The sequence below is a fragment of the Erithacus rubecula genome (genome assembly GCF_903797595.1).
Source record: "Erithacus rubecula genome assembly, chromosome: 2".
NCBI lineage: Eukaryota > Metazoa > Chordata > Aves > Passeriformes > Muscicapidae > Erithacus > Erithacus rubecula.
Window position 1 is genome coordinate 56,321,911 of NC_136685.1, and position 22,611 is coordinate 56,344,521.

Below are 22,611 nucleotides of genomic sequence, written 5' to 3' on the forward strand. Positions count from 1 at the left end.
TGGGTTTTCAGAGCTCTGGCACAAGCAAGGGCAGCAGCACAGTGGTGACCTTGTTCCTGTACAGCAACGTGCTGCCTTTATTTTATGTATGCCAACTGCACTCCTATTAAATGCACAACATTCTCAAGAGGTGTTAAAAAAGCACTGTTTGTATCTGCTAGTGCAGAAGGATGCAATGGAAACAGAAAGGGCAGTACAAGAGCTGAAATTCATATCCTGTTAGAAACAGAGCTGCATGACCATATGCTGTAACTGAGAAGCAACTGCGGTGTTGGCTCATGAGCACAAGTGACCCTAATTACAACACCAGGGAGTATTTCCTACCAGGCTGCAGCAACTGATAAAACTCATTCTAAACTAAATCTTGCAATACAGTAACAGCATTTGCCTTTTACTCTTGTGAAAAGAAAGGGAGAAATAGTTGGCATTTCTCTGTTAACATTTATTCAAACAAAAGAAAAAGTAATTTATCCAGTTCCTCTGCTGGTTTGGGTAAGAATGTGTACCTGGCCTATCTGTCAACTCCAGTGAAGATAACAAATCAGTTTCTTTCAGGTAAGTAAAAGTATGTGCCCTAAGAAGTCAGATACCTATTCTTCTTTGTCTACATCCATCAAAAAAGAGTTTCTTACAATTAATAAATAAATATTTAAATACCTGCATAAGGTCAGAAAAATAAAATAGTTGCTTGTGCTAATTCATTCTATGTAGCATTATCAGTATTTCTGGTATCAAGTTTTGCTAATTTTCCTTTAACTATTGTTTTTGCCAAGAAAAACAAGATAAACAATTATTATAGCACCTAGATATTACTGACCAGCATGAAACCATGTTCCAGGAAAAAATCACATTAACAAAGAAATGTGTTACTGAGTGAATTTCTACCACCTCTTGGTACTTGATTTTTATTATCACTGTCATTTCTATTGAAACAGGTCCTTCACTCTTGTAGGGAAACTATACTGCAGACAAAGCACACGTGAAAAAATTACTTTGAATAACCTCTATTAAATCCTCCTAGAAACAACAAATTTTCAGCACAGGGACTGAGCATTGAGTCTGGGGTCCAGGTATAACATCACAGAGAGTTCAATAAATGGTGAGAGTGGCTAGACTTGGCAGCAGAGCTGGAAAAAGGAGCAGGCATTGGGGGAAGGTGGGAGCTGGCCCCAAGAGGGATTTAACACTGTCAGCCTCCTCCAGGGACATCCTAACAACAACACCTGGATGCCTTCCCACCAATCCAATGCTGTATCGATCAGGTATGGTTTTCTTATGATGACAGTGTCTGCATTTAAAGACTGCAAATCTTAATTTTAATTATTCCCCTAGTCTGGGAAAGCAACACTTTGTATCTGTGACAGAGCAGAAAAATTAAATGCTGTCTGGTCAACAAACAAGCCCAAACAAGTCTGCCACAGCATACAGAGCTGAAATACTTCACTCAGCTGCTTAATGGGACACAATGTTCACTGCATTACAACAAACTGTTTAATGTTTTTCAGCTCACTTTGCTTTTATATCCTTGGCAATGATGTTTGACTATGATATTCTTTCATACCAGGAAAGCAGAAAAACTGTAACAGAAATGATTCTGTGCTACAACCCAGTATCTTAATCTGTGCCTCAAAAACGGATAGCTGCATACCACAGTATTTTCTAGTGGCTTTGACAAAGGAGTTATACTTCCTGAAAGACACTGAAGGTTTGAAGTCCTTGATCAAAGTCCAAGAAGCCTTTATAAACTTCAGTGGGTACAGCTTGTGTCCTATCTGGAGAGAATAGCAGTGAAATGCAGTGAAAAACTCAGTTTCCCATTGCTATTCTAGAGTAGTCCAAACTTGCTGGTCAATTTTTCATACTAAGGAGAAGGATATCAAGAGTAATTCTGAAAGCAAGTATCTGCAGATACCCTGAATAATGACACTTGTCATTATTGTTAGAGCCCTTTAGGCTCCCAGCAGATGGAAGACAACTGTGTCACCTTCACAGTGTAAAATAAAATTACTACACCAGTACTTTTGTAGGCAACTGGTAACAAAGATCAGGATGAGGCCATGAGATTTATGCTTCAGAGAATAAAAACTTTTCATAATCATTAAGGTAGGCTTTCTGTACCAGCAGATCTGCAAAGTGTTCTGCATGGAATGCAAAATCAGAAGTTAATCAGGTAGCACCACTTTATTCTTTCCCCTCCCCATATGCAGCACCATAAAGCAAGGGATATGAAAAAGGATAGGGTAAGAGTAGGGGCAGGGAGAGCAGTGTGGATAAGGAGATCAAGGAGGAAGTGTTTAATTCTGTAACTTCCCCTGAGTGCTTTGCTGAGACTTTCCAGAGTGCAGGCCCAGCCAGGCATCATTACTGCCTGATTCAAGCTGCAAGATAATCCTGTGTGCAAAAGCCCCAGTCATTTCTAGGACACCAACCTACTGTAATATGCTCTTTAGTGGCCTTAATACAGTATGTTCAGCTTAGTGGAGTGCCTAGAGAAAACCTGCATTTCCAATTTGTATTTATCATTTTAGGATGCTTGTTAGCATTATTCCCTAGCAACAGAAATTTGGTTGGTGCCACATGGACACAGACAAAACACAGAGTTCCTGCTCAAAGGGTTTGCCTCCATCTCTCACACAGGAGCTGAAATCCTTAACTTCATGTGCATAAATGATACAGGGCAGCTCCTCTGTGCTCTACTCAAGTGAAATGGAGCAATGCCGACTTACCCTGACTGAGGTTATCTCCATCCTTATGTAAGTCCTTGCATCAGGTAAAGCATAATGCAATCAAACATTGAAAAAACACACAGAAAATGAGGAGGGTAGAGAGCAAACACAGAAATGGATTAACACTTTTTTACCAGGAGTTGCACAAATTACAGGTTATTTTTTTTTTAATTACACTAAAGCCCAATCAATACGTAACATAGCATTTTAAATAACTCACAATGTTATAGACATATAGACATCACTATAAATACAGCCTTCAAAGTAAATTTTAACAAGAGGTCTTGCTAATGTTTGAAAACACATAGAGTTATTCCTAGATAAAACAGACTTGGGCAAGTGAAAAGTTGCTATGTTTGCTTTTATGTATTTTTTTTAAATCTAATTCAAAATTTCTGGATATCTCTTATCCCCCTGGGCCAAAACAGCAGAGCTTCACAGCTTAAAAATGTGTTACAAAATTAATTCTGAACAGATTAACTGAGTAACATTAACTGAATATGAAAAATTATCTATCTGGCAGTAAGTCTTAGCCAAGTTGGATCATATCCACAGGTTTTGGGTGTGTGCTCTTACAAAAACCAGCAAAAGAATAAACAAACAGACAATTCCTGTGGCAATTAAAAGTACTTAAGCTTTCACACAGAAACAGGGAACGTAAAATGATGGGTTTTAGTACAGTTCTGGAAGTAAAAGCAAGCAGAATCCTAATGTGCTGTCACATCGAATCAAGGGCAAAACCAGTCTGCCTTCCTGATGAATCAATATAATACTGCATGAAGACAATGAGAGGCAGAGGATATTAAAAAACTTCAGTATTTTAATGCTAGTGTGGAGTGTATGATGAGACATGGTGTGCACCTTCATTTTTTACTATGAAAGAAGCAAAAGAATCTCAGTCATGTCAAATGGGGCTGAAGGCACTCCTAATTTCTGAAAATGAGGCCTCTTCTATTTAGGTACAAACATATGGGTATCTCTCTAGGGATTTCAGTTAAAAATGTAACCTTTAAAAAATAAATATTGAGGCATATACAAGTTCAAAGAATACCAGAGTGGCATGTGCACCTACGAAATGAACTGTTTGATTGCAGCTCCTCTTCATTCCCAACAGCAAATAGCATTTTAGAGAGGAATAATAAAATATGACAGTGTCTCTGCCAGTGCTGCTGGCTAATGCCCTTCAGCTCACACGCACATGTTCATGCATGTCTAGATGGATGCACAATCAATGTGAGTGTGCACATCACACACACACATTAATTTGTGGGGTATAAAACCATTTTAGTGACCATTTCAGAGCTAAAAAAAATATGCATATATTGAAAAAAAGAGCACGGTAGATTTCCATTTGAAAACATAGTTTCCTGCACAAAGAATAAAACCAGAACAGATAAATGTGTGTCAGCATTTGTCCGACTCTACCCTAGCAGTCAGATTCTACCACCAAATGAGAACTGAGAGCCTGGATAAGCCTTGTAAGTCAATGCCTGGCTGTGAGCCTGAATAGAGGGTTTCCCCAAATGCCATCTGAGTCATCCCACCAGCTGTTCCTAGATGTTCAATTTGCCACTTGGCTGAAATGATCCTCCTTTTCCTCACTGATTGCTCTTACCAACTGAGATCTGCACCAATTTACTCTGCCTGAGGTTCCTCCAGCTTGACCTGAATTTACCTTAGGGCCATGTCCTGTTGGGCATACTTCTCTTCTGATTCCCTGCATGGCTCAGAAATTCACCATCATCTCCCCTGTGACAGGATATCTCCACATTTCCTAAATCCTTACCACTAATAACACACTTTTGAATCCTTCTCACTGAACCAAGAGCATACACCTTAACTGTATTTCTCAGCTATCTGCTCTGTCACTGCTTTTTCATACAGTAAGGATTTCTCCACCAATCTCACTACAGAGCTTCCCTGAGACAGTTTCAATTACCATTATTTTAATACAGTTATGCTTGTATGTGGTTTGCTTGGTGGAGCTTGTGTCACTGAATCTACAAGCTATAACCACCTTTCATCTGTAATTTAATGGAGACATAGATCAGATAAGATTTTCAACTGAAACACCCTTTTCTGTTCTGATACAAATCATACTTTGAATTCACTTCTTGGCTAATACAAATACTTCCTTGCATTGGTTTCTGGATGTTGATGTAGAAGGATGAGCCCTCAACAGTGCTGAAGAAACATACGAGGAAATTACAAAGTTAAATATTGCTCTGTACAAAAGAATCTTTCTTTCCAAAATCTCTTGACATAAACTTTAAAAATTTAAATTATAATTTATAAATGAAAATTTATTTGATATTTTTAATTAAAGGTTTGGATTCATTAATAACAGTTTGCTTCCTAGAGGAAATTACCCAGTGTTAAAATTCCCCTGAACAAACCACACACTGTGTTGGTAGTGTTATAAAGAAAATCTGGAGAAACACAAATGACTTGGTAATAAGTCCAGAAAAACAGAATATTAGAAAAGTGTTACTAAAAAACAGCACTGTACAAGTAGCAGATATGGAACTATAAATTACTGATCTTACTTTTCCTGATGTTTTGTATGAAATAGATTGTTGATAGATTTTTTTAAAATGTAAACATGCAGAAACATTACCATTCATAGCTAATCCACTGTAAAGAATGCTGCTTATCAGACTGAGTCCCACCTCTTATCGTGTTATCACTTAAAATGAACCTCCTTTGGATATCATGTAGGATCAGACTATAACCTTTGAGTTTAAAAGACTGTTAAATAATCATCATTGCTCTGAGTGGTAGGACCCTTGTGTAGCAGTCATCAATCCACTCCTCCATTCCATCCTCCAGAAAAATCTTAGGGGACCTCAGAAGTGCTGTGCAAGAGCATCTCCTAAATTGTCACCTGGGCCAGGATTTCAAAGACTTTTAGAACAGCCTCAACAGTTTTGCCTGTGTCTACCTGGGCATCCATACACATGGATGTGTGGCCAAGAGTGTCAGTGAAAGTGCCACCAGATTCCAGGCATTATTCTCTACTAATGTATATTGCATAAAAAATAAAAAAAATAATAATTAAAAAAAACCAAAAAAACAAACAAACAAACAAAAAAAACCCAAAAAAACACAAAAACCAAAAAACAAAACAAAACAAAAAAACCCAAAAAAACAACCAACCAACCAAAATAAAGCCAAAACCAAAAACAAAACCAAACAAAACAGTGATATTTACATTTCTACTTTTCTGGATAACTGGTGGGCTGGACTTTGCCAGCTGGAGGATGGACACATGCAACCTGCAGGTAAAGGGAGCATCCTGAAGACTAAGCCAATCTTTCTATTTCAGGGCAGATCAGAATCATGGCAGGCTGATTTGGCAGGGTTATGCAGGTCAAGCAGGCACCTTTATAAATAACTGCTGATTATGCAGATACTGCTACAAGCAGTCTGATGAACTACAGCACTAAAGGAAACTGCTGCACTAAAATAAGCTAAACTGAAGCACAAATGAGGTCAGAGGTGGAAAAGGTGACAATCATTCAGAATTGTTAAATGTACATTCTGCACTTTCAGTATTTCCAAAGCTTTCAAGGTGGAAGAAGCAAAGTACTTTGAAGGAAGTTCTACAATGTTCTAGCTGTAGTAAAATGTAGTTCCTCATGGCTAAACTAAGTTTCTCAGAAGAGACATTTAACTCATTTGGTTGTAGTATGGAGTTATTTTTTTATAGTTTGCTTTGCATTTTTTTATAGTTTGCTTTGCATTATCACCCTGATCTTTACATCATCCTTTCTTCCCCTACAGACAATCCATGCTTGGTTTATCTATTCACTTATTCAAAGTGAATACTTATTCCCTTTTTCATTTTCTTCCTGCAGATGATTGTGTTCTGTAATGGATACAATAGAATAGAAATAAATAAATAAAATAATTTTCTTCAGTAATCTCCTCAATAATATGATCTCCTTAACTGATACTTTTTGGTATTTTGGCATTTTTTAATAAAAAATATTTTAAAAACAAACAAACAAGGCTCTCAATAAATCATTTGAATTGTCAATAGTTTCTACACTGCCTTTTTTATGACAATCTCTTCTTTCATATAGTTTATTTCACTTGCTTTGCTTTGAGACTGCTCTCCTTATCTCAAATGGCTGACTCACCACACACTTTCAATCAGTTGAGACAGCTTCAGAAGCCCTTTTGCAATTACCTTCTCCTAGAGCTCACAAATATGGGGGAATCTATGGGCCATTCATTAGTCCAATAAAATTCTTGAAAGACAGTGTCTTCTATATCTTCCAAGTTATCTGATGGCTTTACATATAGTTTGCAAATTCAGATTAGATTCTTACAGTGAAAACTTACATCTACAGCTTCTAAATACCCAATGATATCACAAATAATTTGATGAAGATGTCTGCAGATCACTTTTGTTCAAGGCCACATAAATACAAGCCTATATATGCAGACTTTGAAGTTTAGTAAAAACTCTAACTATCCTTTGAGGCTAAATATTGTCCACAGAAATTTTACCTAACACTGAACCCAGCAGGAAACTGATGTTGGAGCAGTTGCTGCTACACACTGAATTCCTCTGTGTTGAAATTTGTGCTTTTTTTTTTTTTCTTTGCCAGTTTCCACTCATCTGAAGAGCATAACATCACCACTAGAGGTGGCAGAATTTTTGTAATCCCTAATAGTATTTTCTGCATTCTACGGTTTTCAGAGAAAAATTTCATACTGAGAATTTTACAGAAGCTATGGAGTCTAAATTATATCAGGCTGGTATAAAAAAAAAAATTCAAAAATGTATAGCATGCTATAAAGTATTTTTTAAAGTACTATAAGAACTCAATAGCGCTATGAAACTCTCTCGAGGTTAAATTTTTCAATGCATATACAAAATAGGGTTGTCTAAGAGGACAGAATTAAATATTTTTAAATATTGAAAGAGGCACAGTTACACTTGCCTTAGGTCACAGAAAACAGTAATTTATGATTTTCTGTAGAAAGACCACACACCCATACCACAATGTCCCAAAAATTTTTATTTTGAAAGAAGCCAATATCCAGAAGAGGTGGTGCTTAGGACAAAGGCAACTAAGTTATTCTGGTCTCCAAGTTTTCACCAATACTATATTCGCTCACAGCTTTCCTGGCTCCATCCAGCATTTGCTGTCTTTCAGTTTTACAGGCACTAAAAATAACTATCATCTGAAGAACAACCTCCTTCCAAGAAAACAAACAACAAGCCAAACATAAATTCAACGCAAACGTTACTTCCTTCTGATGTTTTCTGATGTGATTTCAAGTTCTTCATGAAAACAGCATATGGGTGGAGTACCACAGGGGCTGGAAAGGCCAGCTATGACCTCAGTCACAGCTCTGCTTAAAGCAGGAGAAGGGTCAGTGCCTTTTCCACAGCTACGTGTTTACGATCTGTGAGGCTCTTAGGCTCTTCATGGTGTGCTACTTCCCAGTATTTTTGTTTGGTTGGTTTGTTGTTTTGTTTTTTTTTTTAATGATATGCCACTGCACATTACTATATGAGAGACAAAGGGTGAATACAGAAATGTGTTTATCCTGCTTATCAGTGGTAATTATAGCATGGTAATCACAGAAAACCATGGAAATCTGCAGTAACAGGTACTTAGCTTCTGCCTGCACCTCTTATATTTGATATGCTTATAAGCAGGTCTAGAGCATCTTTACTCAAAATGTAAGAAAAGGTAGTTTAACTTCCAAGCAGGGATATTGTAAAGATAAATACCTTAAACATTTGGAGAAACCTAAATAATGTGGTAATTTACAATTGCAATAAACTGCTATGAATCTGGTATGAATATGCTTTGGTTTCTTGTCAGCAGAGCTCTACTTCCTAAACAGGAATGAAAGGATGTTTTCAATTGGTTTTAATACTTTAATCATATCACAGCACTTCTATATTTGTTGTGTTCAGGCCTTGCCAATTAGATGACAATGACCTATGAACTCCATTAAGGACTATTCTTTTATGTTTGGGATGTAGTAAACATTTTTAGTTTTGAGAGTAATTTGATCAAGTGGACCTGAAATATCTTTTACAGTGTTTGTATTTGTGTTTATACACGCAGATTTACACATGATCTCCAACTTTGAACTGCTAAAGAGATTAAATCCAGACTGAAGAATTGAAAGTGGCCACCAGTAGCCCAAGATTTGAACTAAGTGTCCGAGGGCATAGTATTAATATTGACAAAAGTCATATCATATGCAAATTTCAATATTCAAGGTGCTCTGAACCCTGACTAGTAGACAAGCAAAGAGATCTTTTTCTGGTTCCCATGCATACAAACTCCTTCCAACAAGCAGGAATGCATGCAGACCCTAAAGCACTCATCTCCAAAATACAGTCATACTTGCAAATCCTTTCTCCTCCAATATGGTTTCATTATATGTGGGGTCTAGTAAGTGTCATGTTCAGAGGTGTTGCCTTTGAACAGAGAAACTACAATTATTTCTGTAAATTTACTATGTTAGGCAATCTTGATTGGCAAAATACAAACTGCTTATGTAAGGAGGTAAGAGGAACTTATTCATTTGGACAACTTCCTTTTCTATGTCCTTATGTGTTCCCTTTTTCACATACACGTGCACACACAGTTCAATGCAAAATTAATGAATGTGACAATATTTCCAAATGGAGAAGACATTCCTTGTGCCCATTTTCACTCCACTTCTCACTTTTATGGGGTCACATGAGACACAGCACCACTCAGGACTGGATTCTGAAATTGTGTAGGTGATCAGAACAGAATCTCCTGGCTTTACAGTCATGATTTCTTTCAGTTTAGGTCAGAGTCTTATCTGGTGCATCTTGTGCTAGGTTCTCCAAAAGCGTCTGTCTTGTTTTGCCTAGTTTTTCCTCCAGAGCAACACACTGACTTCAAGGTTTGAGTGTTTCCTTTAGAGCAAGTAAGAGGCTTATGCTAGCCTAAAGTCTGTATTTTCAATCTGTATTTGAGTCTCAGCTACAGAAAGAAGTTCAGATGCATACATTTGCCTAATTTGGATAGCAAAATGGGTGAAGAAAAGGGAAACTAGAGAAATTAGATTATTAGATTATACACTATATCACTACCCAACAACTTAATCTGATTTTGTCTTTACTGGTTACAGTCAGTCCTCACTGTGACTACAGAAACCTAGTGAACTTAAAAATATTAAGCTTAGGATTTCTTTCCATAGTGACTTTTCAGCACTAGATTTATCTCAATCTTATTCTGAGGGGCTCTTTTTCCTCTGGTTTTGCTTTTGCCTGTATGTGGGAAAGAAGACAATTTTCCCTGCAAATAAAGCACAGTTTTAAAAGGGTAAATCTACTAAAGCAGCTTATGTCCATCATTTCTGGCAATCAGCCACCAATTCTGTCCAGTCACAGGCAAAAAAAAAGGTATTTCTGGAGAACAGATGATCAGCATCCTGTAGCACTGATTTGAGACAGAGTAAAGAGGTCATGTAAATGCAGCATATGGTTTCAGTGACAAGCTATTGAGCTGTGTCTTTATTTCTCAGCATCTCAAGTTAAATATTTCTACGCCAGAATATAAATCTAGATGAAGATGCCTATAAATCTAGAGGAAATGCCTATCAATAAATTTGAACCAGTAGCCACTGTACATTCTTCACTATATGCAAATCAGCTATTATTAAACTTTTAATTCTTTCTGGTTCTGCCACAAAAACCATGAAAAATGTTAAAATACACATAATGCTAAAATAAATTGCTCTCATCGAGGACAATTATTAGAAAAAGATGTCATTAAATTGGAATTTTAAAGAGTTTAAGGGAATTCAAGAAACAGATTTTAGCAAAAGAGGCCACAGAAAACCAGAAGGTAGCGATTGACTAGTAAGAAACTACTCTAATTACAAGTGCTCAGGGCTTTAAATTATTTGGAAACTAAAGTAATCACCTACAAAATGGGATCCATTTATCAGGAAGAGAGAAGAAACCGAGGTAGTTCTTTGTAACAGACTAATGACAGCTCTTGCTTGCCAGGGCAAGGGCAAGAGAATGCTGCAGGATCAGGGAAGCACAGCTCAGCATCCACCTGTCATCTAGTAATTAGCAAACAGCCAAATCCTGATAGGGAGGGAGCAAGCGAGTAATGGTGGTATAGACATTTTGATTGTATCCTGAACTAAAATTACTTATTCAGATGAAAGACCTCTCTTTTTTTGCATGTAAGGATTTTGAAACATGCTCTTAGATGTCAATCGAGACTAAGAAAGTCCACAAACAATAACACAGTTGAAACTCATGGTAATTTTTATGCTCAGAAATGTAGAGCAGCTTCTCTCATTTTTGTTTCTCAAGGCAATGTTGTTGCTCTTCTCAACATCCAATCTGCTTTCCCCAGTAATTTTTTTTAGATTTCTACCTATCAGAAGCCTACATATGTTCCTTTCACTTTCATTTCCCTTTCTTTCATTTCTATGTGTATTCCTATTTCCTTGAGAATACATTTTTCAAAACCTTCTAACTTTTTAATTACATATTTATCTTTCTCATAGATGAATTACATCTATGCAAATTACATCTAAGCATTACAAGATATGTGTTTGTGTGTAAAATGGGCTTTTTCTTTTTAAGGCTGTTTAATCCTCCACTCAGCTCTGATTTCCATGCTTTACAATCTCCTTTGGCAGAAAGAAGTAGCTGGGAGTTGAGAATTTGATCTATCAACTCCAATCTTTTCTTTCCCTACAGAGAAAATTCAATGCACATTTTCATGTAAGTTTGTTTATATTTTTTCGGGTTTGTTGTTTTTTTTTGGAGGTGGGGGTGGGGCGGGGTGGTGTTTGCATTTCCTGTGACATGACTATAATTCAGCTTGATAGTTTTAAAGTCAATAACAAGTCTGCGAGAATGACCTGAACCCCTTAACTGCTGTCACTAACGTGCTAATCAATGTTGTCATTGAACACAGATTCCAGGTCTGGCCTCACTCAAAATATGCACCTGCTGGCAATTGGCATTCCAATTGGAGAATACTCATTGTATTGTCATACCTTAAACAGCTGCACATTTGCACCCCAAATGTTTGGCATTTAACTATGAAAAGAGTAATTGCTTTTAAAGTACTGCAACCTGTAAAACTTCCAAGTTTGATTACTAGCATATAATACTGTAGAAAATGTGAAGAAAATACATAGGTGAAACTTAGTGTGACTTTTCAAACATGCTGCTGAAGCTGTTAAGCTAAATTTTAAGGTACTTCCTATTCCTCATAACGCTGCTTCAGCCCTTCAACAGGAACAACCAGCTATTAATAATAAAGAGAAATAACTACTTGTAACTACTAGTAACACGTGGAGCTAATTTCTGTCAGTACATACATGTACTGACATACATGCACACCTGATTTGTAGGAACATTCTGGTACTGAACCAGCTCAGTAGTTTTAGGAACTGATTTATTCTTCCTGACTGCAGTAAAGGCCATGTTGCATCCTAAACTTCCATAGGAGTTGGTGAGAATGATACCTTTTTCTGTCTCATTCCAACCCAGAGTGTGATACTATACTATCTTTACCTCCCTCACAGGTCAAAATGTGCTACTTCACTACATATTTGGCAGCCAACAAAAAATCAAACCAAACAACCCCCACCCACCCCCCCAAAAAAAATGCAGAAAAACAACCAGCAACAAAAAAATACCTCTACTAATTAAGAATTAGCACAATGGCAGGCCATTATTTAATCTCATTCATAAATGGATGTAATTTCCTGTTCAAAACTGATGAGGTCATACTGATAAATACAAAGTGTAACTTTTTGAGCAGACACAAGTGTGCCCAGGGAACACAGAGTTTGAATGTGCTCAAGATCTCAAATACAAACACACAGAAACAGTAAGCCTAAACTGTTAGTCTCTTAGAAACCAGATATAAACACAACAATTAACTGTTCATGATTCCTCTCACTTATTCAAATCACTTCTGGCAGTTGATCACACCTCCAGCTCTCTTACTAACCACACAAACGAAAAGGCAGGCTCAGGATTATGAAAGAAGAAGAATTATGCAATGAGGCTTTGTACAAACTCACCAAAGTGACCAAACAAAAGGCCATTCTGGAAAGCAAGACCAAGAAAGCAGATTATACAACTAAACTCCTTTCCACGATACATTGGGATGCAGAAGCAGCAGATTTTCTGCTCCTGAGAGTCAGACAAGGGAAAAAAAAAATCAAAATGAGCTCCTTTCTCTTTTGGAATGAGAAAGCAAAATCTTCACAGCAATTTAAGGCTTTCTATTCATGAAAGATTTCATTCATTTGAATGAAAAAGCAGAAATCAGTACAAAGCTTTCAATACAGCTATAGTTTCTTAGTAAGATGAATATGTATTTTAGAAATGTAAACAAGGTGATCACATGGCTTCTCTTTTACTTAATGGACAAAACTCTAAAGAACAAAAATCAGTAGTTCCAGGATAGCCCACTGACTTCATATCACAATTGCTGATAGACAAGACTTCAGATTTAGAAATATCATCTATGTTTAGGACATTAAATAAATTTGCAAATAATAAACTTGTAATTTCTTAATTCTAATTAGAATCTCAATACAATCTCATTGAAGATTCTTAATTCACTTTGTTCACGGATAGGATTATAAAATATTCAGGTCTTTGAAGCTGAAGTAAGGCATTTAAAGAGGTATTAAAAATGGACATCATGCCTTTTTATGGCAGTATCTATCTCTAGGTGCCCAAATGCCTTTTCAATTCTTATTCTTCCTGCAATGCACAACTCCAGTAATACAAAACAGCCAGAAATCCAGGTTAATTAGATATATGTCCTGTCTAATAAATCTCAAACCAGAGTGTTTTATTACCACAACTCACATCTGCTAATAGAAGTTTATGCCTGGAGACCTCTGATAAAACAGTGGCTTGATCACTTTTTTTTTTTTTTTCCACTGATTTGTGATTGATCATTGCATAGTCCCACCCCTGTCTTTCCCATCCACAGACTTGAGTTTTGGTTCACCATAGTCTGAGCTCTGTGCCAATGCACTCCAATGGGGAAAATAATGCCAGCTGGGCTACAAATTTGAGTGAAAGCTTCATTCCCAACACTTGTCTCCTCATTTGGAGGGGAGCTCAAGCTTTGTGGCTTCTATTGAAAGGTACTTCTTGTCCTCACTGTACCAAGGCACATCAGGTTCACCTATGAATGAATGGAATAGGAATGCCCAGGCTGCAAAACAGCACTCAGCTCCCAGCAGAGAATGGCCAGGCTGGTACAACTGGCTCATAACTGCTGTAACTGGTGATGCTGACTCTTGATTATTTCCTGAAAAACCACATGATGCTTCTGCATTACCCAGTGAATGCTTCTGGAGTCAAGTAAAAGAGAAAATTCATCTGTATTATTTGTCTTGTGTAAACCAGGAGCAGTTTGCAGCCTCAGTACTGGGAATGGCTGCACCACATGGACTTAGAAAAGCTTAGGGATATCTTGGCAAATGAGACTATAAAATAGAAATCCTGGCCAAAACAAACTGAAAAAAAGATATAGCTCTTTACACAGGCTCAACTGTAATAGCTTACTTGAATTTCCTGGGCAGGTTGAAAGCACTGTCCAAAAGTGAATTTACTACAAATTAGCATAATTTCTCAAAACAAACAAGCATCAGAACTACAATCTCCGTTCCTAAGTTGCATTATTTTTTTAATTTTTAAATGTATAGGTCACAGTAAGCAAGTAAATATTCTGCTTTGCTACACTGGTTTGGCCACAAATCATCTTGAATACTGTGCTCTTGCATGTAGAGTTGGGGGTTTTCCCCCTCCAAGACCGGAAAGCTAACAGTAATGCTCTTCACATACAACTGCTGGTGTAGTTCATTCCATTCACCTTATGGAAAGAAGATTTTTTTCCCTCTGTTTTAATGAGCTTAAGATAAAGTCTTTACAGAACAGCTGCTGCATTGACAAGGTCTGTGGCTTTCTTGCAATAGCACCTTAGGTAAAGACTTACAGGAAGTCTACAGGAATATGTGCTCACCCAGGTACACTGACAGTGATTCCCAGGGAACCTGGGGATGCAGGACAGGCTATGCAGTTATGGCAAGATTCATGAGCTGGCCTCTAAGAGTGAGTAGCAAAAAGCAAGGGAACATTCTACCACATTTGTACAGGCCTTTGGCATCTCTGAAAGGGGATGATGAATTGTCCCAGAGTTACACTGGCATAGCTAAAGAAGCTCAGGGATTTGGATAAACTAAATTTCAACTCTCGTTCTGCAGTAATGTCGGTACAAGGTGTTCTTAAATGTTCTAGATGTATCTCTTATCTGTATGAATACAAGTCTTCAGTTTAGAGATTTACAGGTTTTGCAGGGTTGTGTCACAAGCCTAACAGTGTTACAACGAGATTACAGACATTCTCCATAGTCACTTAAACCAATGTACATCAGCGAGGGCATAATCCTCTTTAAAGTATAAAAGACTATGTAACAAATACTGGAAAGTAATTACATAAAATCAAGTAAAATTACAGTAAAAGAATCTTCGCAAACGACATCTCTTGATATGTTAAAGTTTATGTTGCATGTAAAGAAGCTCCAAAAGATATTTCACAGCTATCTCTGTTAGCAATGACTCCTCAGCAAGGAAAGCATGCAAGGCAGATAAACCAGAGAGAGAGGGGAGAGCAGATTAAGGAATGAGCTCTAGACCCCCAGCCCAGCCATGCAGGGGCTGAGCTGGAGTCCAAGAACTGTCCCTGCTGTGCAGTAACTCAGCATTTCTCCTCCTTACCTGGAGGCTGCTTTTCCTGAAACATCAAGCTGCTTCTCTGCTACTTCCCTAACAGTTCTGATATTGAATTAAAATGGTCACTGAGAAGTTAAAATAATCAAGATCTCTTTCAAAGTACAGGGTGGAGGATAGTTTTTAATGCTAGTCCGAGTTTCTTTACACCCTCCTGCAAAGAAGGTTGTACATGGAGCGGCCTCAACTTAAAATCTACTAACAAATGAGAAAAATAAAATGCATACCCCCAAATACTAGCAATCAGAATTTTAATTTTAAAAATAGCTGTGCAATTAGGCAATCAGTTATAACTTCTTGTAAAATGCAATAATATCTTTTAAACATCTCTTTTTAGTTTACCATGGAGACATAAATTCCAAAGAGCTAGTGAGGGGGGTTTTGGTGGGTTTTCTTTCTTTCTTTCTTTCTAGACTACTGGATTCTTAATAAGGCATTGACACTTCCCTCATAAAGCTCTTTCTCATCTTGGATGAAAGACAGAACAAGTAGCCTGTTTTCTTGCACCCAGTAATAGACAATTCACTTGGATACATACAACTGCCAACCAAAAAACCTCAGTGTGAGTCTAAAATTAGAACTCAGTGATATGAGTCACAAGGAGAAGCTTTGTGATAGAAACAAGGATATTTTTAAGCAAATGAAGTCTAAAGTGCAAAATAAAAATGGCATTCTATAAAAAAAGCCTGTGGAATAAATAACTAGTACTTGTTATGTGTTATTTTTCATCTATGTGTTTTTTCTACCTGCAAGTATATTATCATCCTAGTAAATAAAGATAGTGAGGCTTTAGATATCTACAAATGGGCAAAACATGATTACAGAAAAATTGTAGAAAAAGAGAACTTTCTCACTGAAATATTTTGCATATATTTCTTTATATTACAGAAGGCTCTACATCAGTGTAGAAGCATGATCAGCAGCAGCTCATCCACACAACTATTTTAATCCCTAAGAATTAGTAACAAGAGGCATGTCCTCCTACATTTTTCAGTTCTTCCAGTATTAAAAACACAACAATTGTGACACTCCAAAAGGGTGCAATATTTATGGTGATGACAATAAGCTATGTTCAAATTTAATAACACAGCAAAATATATTGTAGGAAGGTATTAAAGTACAGTTCTGAGGAAATAGAGTTTAATTTTTCAAGCCTGCAGTCTTTATAATAGAAATGGGAAATCACAAAACAGACAACTGATATATTGTCTAACCTGCATTCAAAAACATGTCATCAAAATATTTTGAAGATATTCTGCTCCTTGATACCCCAAACCCAAAGCTATTACTAAAATAACTGTCTAGCAGCCTGTCAGAATAGAGGGGGCATGCTCAAAAATAAACACAGCAATATTTTCCTTCTCAAAATCTCTATCTTCACTAAACCATCAAAATTGACACATAATTGTCCCTAGTTAGACTTCCTGAAATATCTCCTTTCACACCAGTAACAAATATGGCAGATGTTATTTTGAGACAAAATCTTAACTGAAAACAGTTTTTGAGCCTCAGATAACACTTTATCAAAACCAAAATTAAACAGCTGCAGTGTGGATGCCTACAGACAGACTTGTCAAATCATAGTGAGCAGCACAGAGCTGCCGAAGACAAGTTCATGTAAAACACAACTTGCTGGCATGTTTCAGATATCCACTATATTTAAGACACAGCATTTTAACCACCATCCATAAAATAGTCCAAGGAAGACTTTCCTCTTGCATTTCGCCTCCTGCATTTTGTGTAACAAATCATGTCAGTGTTTTAATAGTCACATAGGAGAAGAATTTCGATTTTTGAACTGTGTTTCTGCACATCCAAACGAAAGCAAACTCTCTCAGTGTGAGACACCACTGTGTCAGCCATTTTCTGCCCTAAATATATACTTTATCCCAGATTAAAACTGGAAAATGTGTTGTTGTTTCCTTAAAAAGCAACTCAAATGCAAATATATATGTGCAATTATGTGTGATTTTTAGTGCTTTGTATCCTGGTTGACTAACCAAATGGGAAGAAGAGCACAGGTTATATTAACAACCTATGGAAACTGTACTGTGATAATCAAAAGTGAAAGCATAAAAAAAGGTAGGAATATGTTGATTTACATTGCTAGGTTTGTGGTCAAAAGCAGTAGAAAAAGTATAAGCAAAGAGATGGCACTATTAACTTTAAAAAATCACTAACTTGGAATTTGTTAATGATAAAAAAACACCTAAAAATAAAAAATTCAGGACCATGCCTCACTAAAATACCTTCTGCATTTCACATACTGCCCCAGGACTGTGCTCTCACTGAAGAAAACACAAAGTGAAAGCTAACTGCAGTTTAAAAAAAAAAAAAAAAAGGCAGCATATGTTTTTTTCCACTGAGATACTTACTGCACCATATGTCAAAACAGTCTAACTATATGACAAAATATTCTAATGTAACATGACACCTAAATTCAGTTCATACTTCAGTCATTTGTACTACTACTGAAATGTTTTGATCATATTCTTTCCCCCATGTTTTTGCAATACCTAGGGGTAGCTCATAACTTCTCTTTACCAGCAATACATCAGATTATTACCATCACATACCTGGGTCAGAAAAAACCTGAAGTGGATTCTCACTGAACTTCCTTGAATATGCATAAACCAAAATTAAATACTTCTAAAAATGATGATTTTACAGCATGCCTTAGTAACTTTGCTTATCAAGTATTGACTAATATTTAGCTTGAATATCCCCAGGTGCAGACTATCCTTTCACACATTTTTTTTTGTAGTAGATGAAAACATTTTTGTTACCCTTTAATGATCTTCTTTCCAGCTACGATGATGAAGTTTTCTCCCAGCTGTCTTAACCTTCACACATAAACCTTGTATTTCAGCATTTTGTTCTAAAATAGCATTAACTTAAATTTTTTCACACTGAAAAAATAATTTAAAAAAGAGACTGAAATCCTGCTTGACTTCCTCTTGTTAAGTAGCATGTAGACTGCAATGTTATTCAGCTTCCCAATTAATCATTGACCTTCAGATCATAGACTTCATACCAGTCAATAGAGTCAAAAGTGTTAATTTTCCCTTAACACACTGCCAGTGAGTAATGAATTGCCTTAGGTACCAGATTTTCTCACCCAATAGACTGGCATTTTCTGCAATTCAAGAAAAATTCAAGAAAGATGCAAGAATCAAACTGGGACATTTTAGACAGTGAAAGACTGCAAGAAAAAGGCATCAGCGCAACTGACTACGTGGAACCAGTATACACAACCAAACTGGACAGAAGGAAACCTTGACCAGAGAAGTGTTTGTAATATGGGGATAAAACTCACTTGTGCAAAGATGTGCAGCATGCCTTTTCTGATCAAGCACACCTTTTCAATTTTGCTGACGTTTACAAACGTGATATTGCACTTCGGTTTTGCCAACAATAAAATGGAAAATGGCACTGAAGGAGAGACACTAAAGGAAAGACATTTTCCCAGGAGCCCTCTACAAACCAATTCTCAGCTGGTTCAGGTGTGAGGTAAGAAGAAGAAGAGTACTGGAAAAACAAAGTTTGGAATATGCACGCAGTGAAACAAGGTAATTTCAGCGGCAGGTATCTGTTAAATCACCCTAGCTTAATGTTAAACTGTGGCTCTTGGCACTGTTGACTTAAGAAGAAAAACAGAGGAAAACACCAAAAAGGGTACACATTATCAAAGGGCCTATGAGCTAAACAGAAAAAAAAAAGGTATTGTTTAGTTTATGGCTGCTGGTATGGAGAAGAAATGCTAGACTGTAAAAGGAAGAAAAAGAAGAGCCAAAACTTAAGGGGAAGAGGACGGGGGGAAGGAAAAAAGGATAATCCAGGAGAAAAACAAGCCCACAACATTCTGTGATTAGTGCTGATGTAAATGAGACATAAAACTAGAGAAGATGATTACCAGTTGTAGGTAATCTTACATAAAATAAGGACTGGGCTTGAAGGTTATTTGACCTGCCTGTATTGAAGCTTTTCTGGAATGTACGAGTGTTACTAGAACGATGTCTCCTTTCCAGCATGGTTCATCTTCATGCATGACCATGTTGCTTGTATTCCCACCTTAGCTTTTCCTACATCATGAAGTTCTCTTACAGTGAGTGTACAAAACCCCAAAATACCCATAATCTAAAGTGACTTTAAGTGCCTAATAAGAAGAGTGGTGCAATCCAGAAGAAATGAAACTTTAAAAAGAATCTTTCAAGCTTCTCTACCATTTGTAGAGGGTTTTTTAAGACAACAAAATTATTGTCTTGTAAAAAATTTTAAATTGTACTTTGTACACTTGAGAACTGGTTTTACTGCATAGAGTTAAAATGGATAACAGTCTCAAAATACCAGTTATACAACAGTAACCTAATTTGGGTGGCATATATGTTTAGATTGTAGTGCAGATGGAATTTCTGGTGATCCACTACAGAAAAGGAAAAAAGTGTCTTGTTTGACTTAATGACCCAATAATGAAGACAATGACACTTACAAAAGTCTTCATTCAGCACAGACTACTAAATGAGAAATTGAAGGGAAAAAAAACACAGAGGGATGGAAAACTGGGAATCAGAAAAGCCTGCAGTAATAGTATGATACAGTGACTGTCCAACATAACCTTTCAAGCCAATAAGAACAAGTCAGCATTATGGAACAACAAGGTCCTGAGGAATGGGACAAATAAACATTTATTTTTTCCCAGTTTTGCTCTTTTCTTCAGAACAGCATGAACATGACTGCAGTTTGCCTGCAACAGTGCATAATAACAGAAAAGATTGCATTTCATGATGGCAGAGATTGCAAATTCATAAGAGATGTACTAGATTGTCCTCCAGCACTCCTTGCTTTGATATTTGTAGCTATCAAAGATGCTTTAAGAATTTTTAGCATACAGTTACACTGTACTTCCTGTAGGCTAAGGAGCAGTGCTTTTGTGCCAACTGGCTCTAATTCCCAGAGTAATCCAAAAACCAGTCCCTGGAATGTAACTCATATTGATGGGGTACACTGGTTCTGCCCAGGTTTTGTGAGTGCTTTTATAATATGAACAATTAGGAAGCATAAGGTACTGTACAAAATCTAGAACTAGAAAGTTTGTCTTGGCTGTGTGTCCTAAGTTAATTTCTGAGCCAGTGATACAAAAAGTTATTCAAAAACTCTGTATACAGAGTGTATTGCAAATGTCATAATTACCAAAGGCAAGTGACTGGAAATATTTATATTTTTAAAAAACCAAATAAATCAAGAAAACAACCAACATAGAATCAACTTTGTTGCTCTCCGACAGATTTTAGGAGAGCATACATAGTTGTGTTCACAAAAAGTGTGTACAGCAAATATTTCAAAACTGGTGTTGAGAATTCCAGTGAAGAGTGGCATTTTTCTGGTATTTCCTACGCTCGCCCACCACAAACACTCACTGGAAACCCATGAGGAAAATATTAGAACAGTGTGGAGGTGGGAGCACAGCTTGCTTTACCTCTCAATGCTGATGAATTTTCAGCACTGCCATCTTGCAGCACTGTATCATACAAGAAGAACTCTCCTGCCTCATCTTACAGGCAGGTACAAAAACAGATGTTGTAAAGCACAGCTGCTGCTCTGCACTGACTGGGGATCCCCCAAACCAGTGCCATTCCTGTTACACCTGGAATGCTGTCAGTTCCACTCTCACCTTGAGCTGTGCACCCAGCTCTGCACTGATTCTGGGCTGCCACGTAAACGTGCCAAGAAATATCTCTGTGCTCCTATGCCCATCTACTCCTATTTCAGCTGACTGTAATTTCTGAAAGGTAGAGCAACCTCAATACACAAGGGCTTAGGTAGACGCAGTGCAGACTGCCTGCTCATCCATAATGCAGAACCACAGACTAAAAAAAGATTTAGGCTCCAAGCACTCTAGCTTTGGCACAGGTGATTTATTGAAACAGTGCATCTGCAGCAAAATCAGATCACATCAGCAGTAAGCTAGGCTGATTTCATCTGAGAAACAAATAATCCAGTTACAAGTATGACTTTAAATTAGCATGCAATATTTCCATTTAGTTATTTTAAAATGTCTTCACTTCAGAATTCATGTAACTATTTTTGCTTAATTTCCAAAAAGAAAATGATATAAAAACATTATAGCAGACTGAACTATGCATCAGATTTCAGCAGAGTCAACTACATAAAAGTGAAGAAAAAGTGTAAAAAAACCCCAAAATGCAAAGAAATGGAACAGCCATTTTGTCAGCAACAGCTTTACAGATGTTTAGAAAGTTAGCACATAACAGTCTGATAATTAATGGTCCTCACACTCTGTAAATATGTTCTGCAGCATCCTCCTTATACATTGCTACAAAGGACCTGGATAATCCTCCCTGAACACAGTTCAGCTCCCTGATGCTTTCCTTTGCAATATGTCTTCATAACCATTTCATTTCTTGCTTCAAGTCTCTCAGTATTTTTTTCTGGAATACCTACTAATAACATGAGTTCATGCAAATGTATAGAATCCTGTGATATACACAAACTCTGTCTTAGTCTAATGTTTAAACAATAAGTCCTCTGAGCATGAAATATTTCCTCACTCTATGTTTATTGGCACTTTGAACAGCCATTGTCCAACACTGTGGCCTAAGAATTAGCAGACATAAAACCATGGGAACATGTAGTAAATGTGCAAAGGCTGAAGAAAAACAAGGAGAACCCTGTTGGAATTGATGAAGTGCTGTAGCAGGTCTAAACAGGACAAACTCTGCTATTTGTCTACCGAGGCTACCTGGAAATAATTTGTACTAGTAGTAGCTGGTGGCTGGGAAGCTAAGTTCAGATCTCCTGAACTAAAAAAATAAATGGAAGGAAAACCCACAAGCAGATTAAGCTTCCAGATTTAAAGGATGCAGAAGGGGGTATCAAAGGTCCTGTGCATATAAGCTTTTACTGAAGTCAGTGGAAACTACTCTGTAGAAGAAGGAAGGCCAGCAATTTATGATCAAGTTCAAAAGTTAATAGGAGTGAAATCTACAGCAGCACTGAGAATTTGTTTCTAGTAAATATCATTATTTGATTAAAAAAAAAATGCAAGATTTTAGCAGCAGCA

General features: G+C 37.0%; 1 protein-coding gene across 1 annotated transcript in view; it reads right to left on the reverse strand.

Moving 5' to 3' along the window:
• SYNE1 (spectrin repeat containing nuclear envelope protein 1) overlaps positions 1 to 22,611 on the reverse strand; it is a 283,485-nt gene that overhangs the window by 249,685 nt on the left and 11,189 nt on the right. The window lies entirely within an intron of this gene.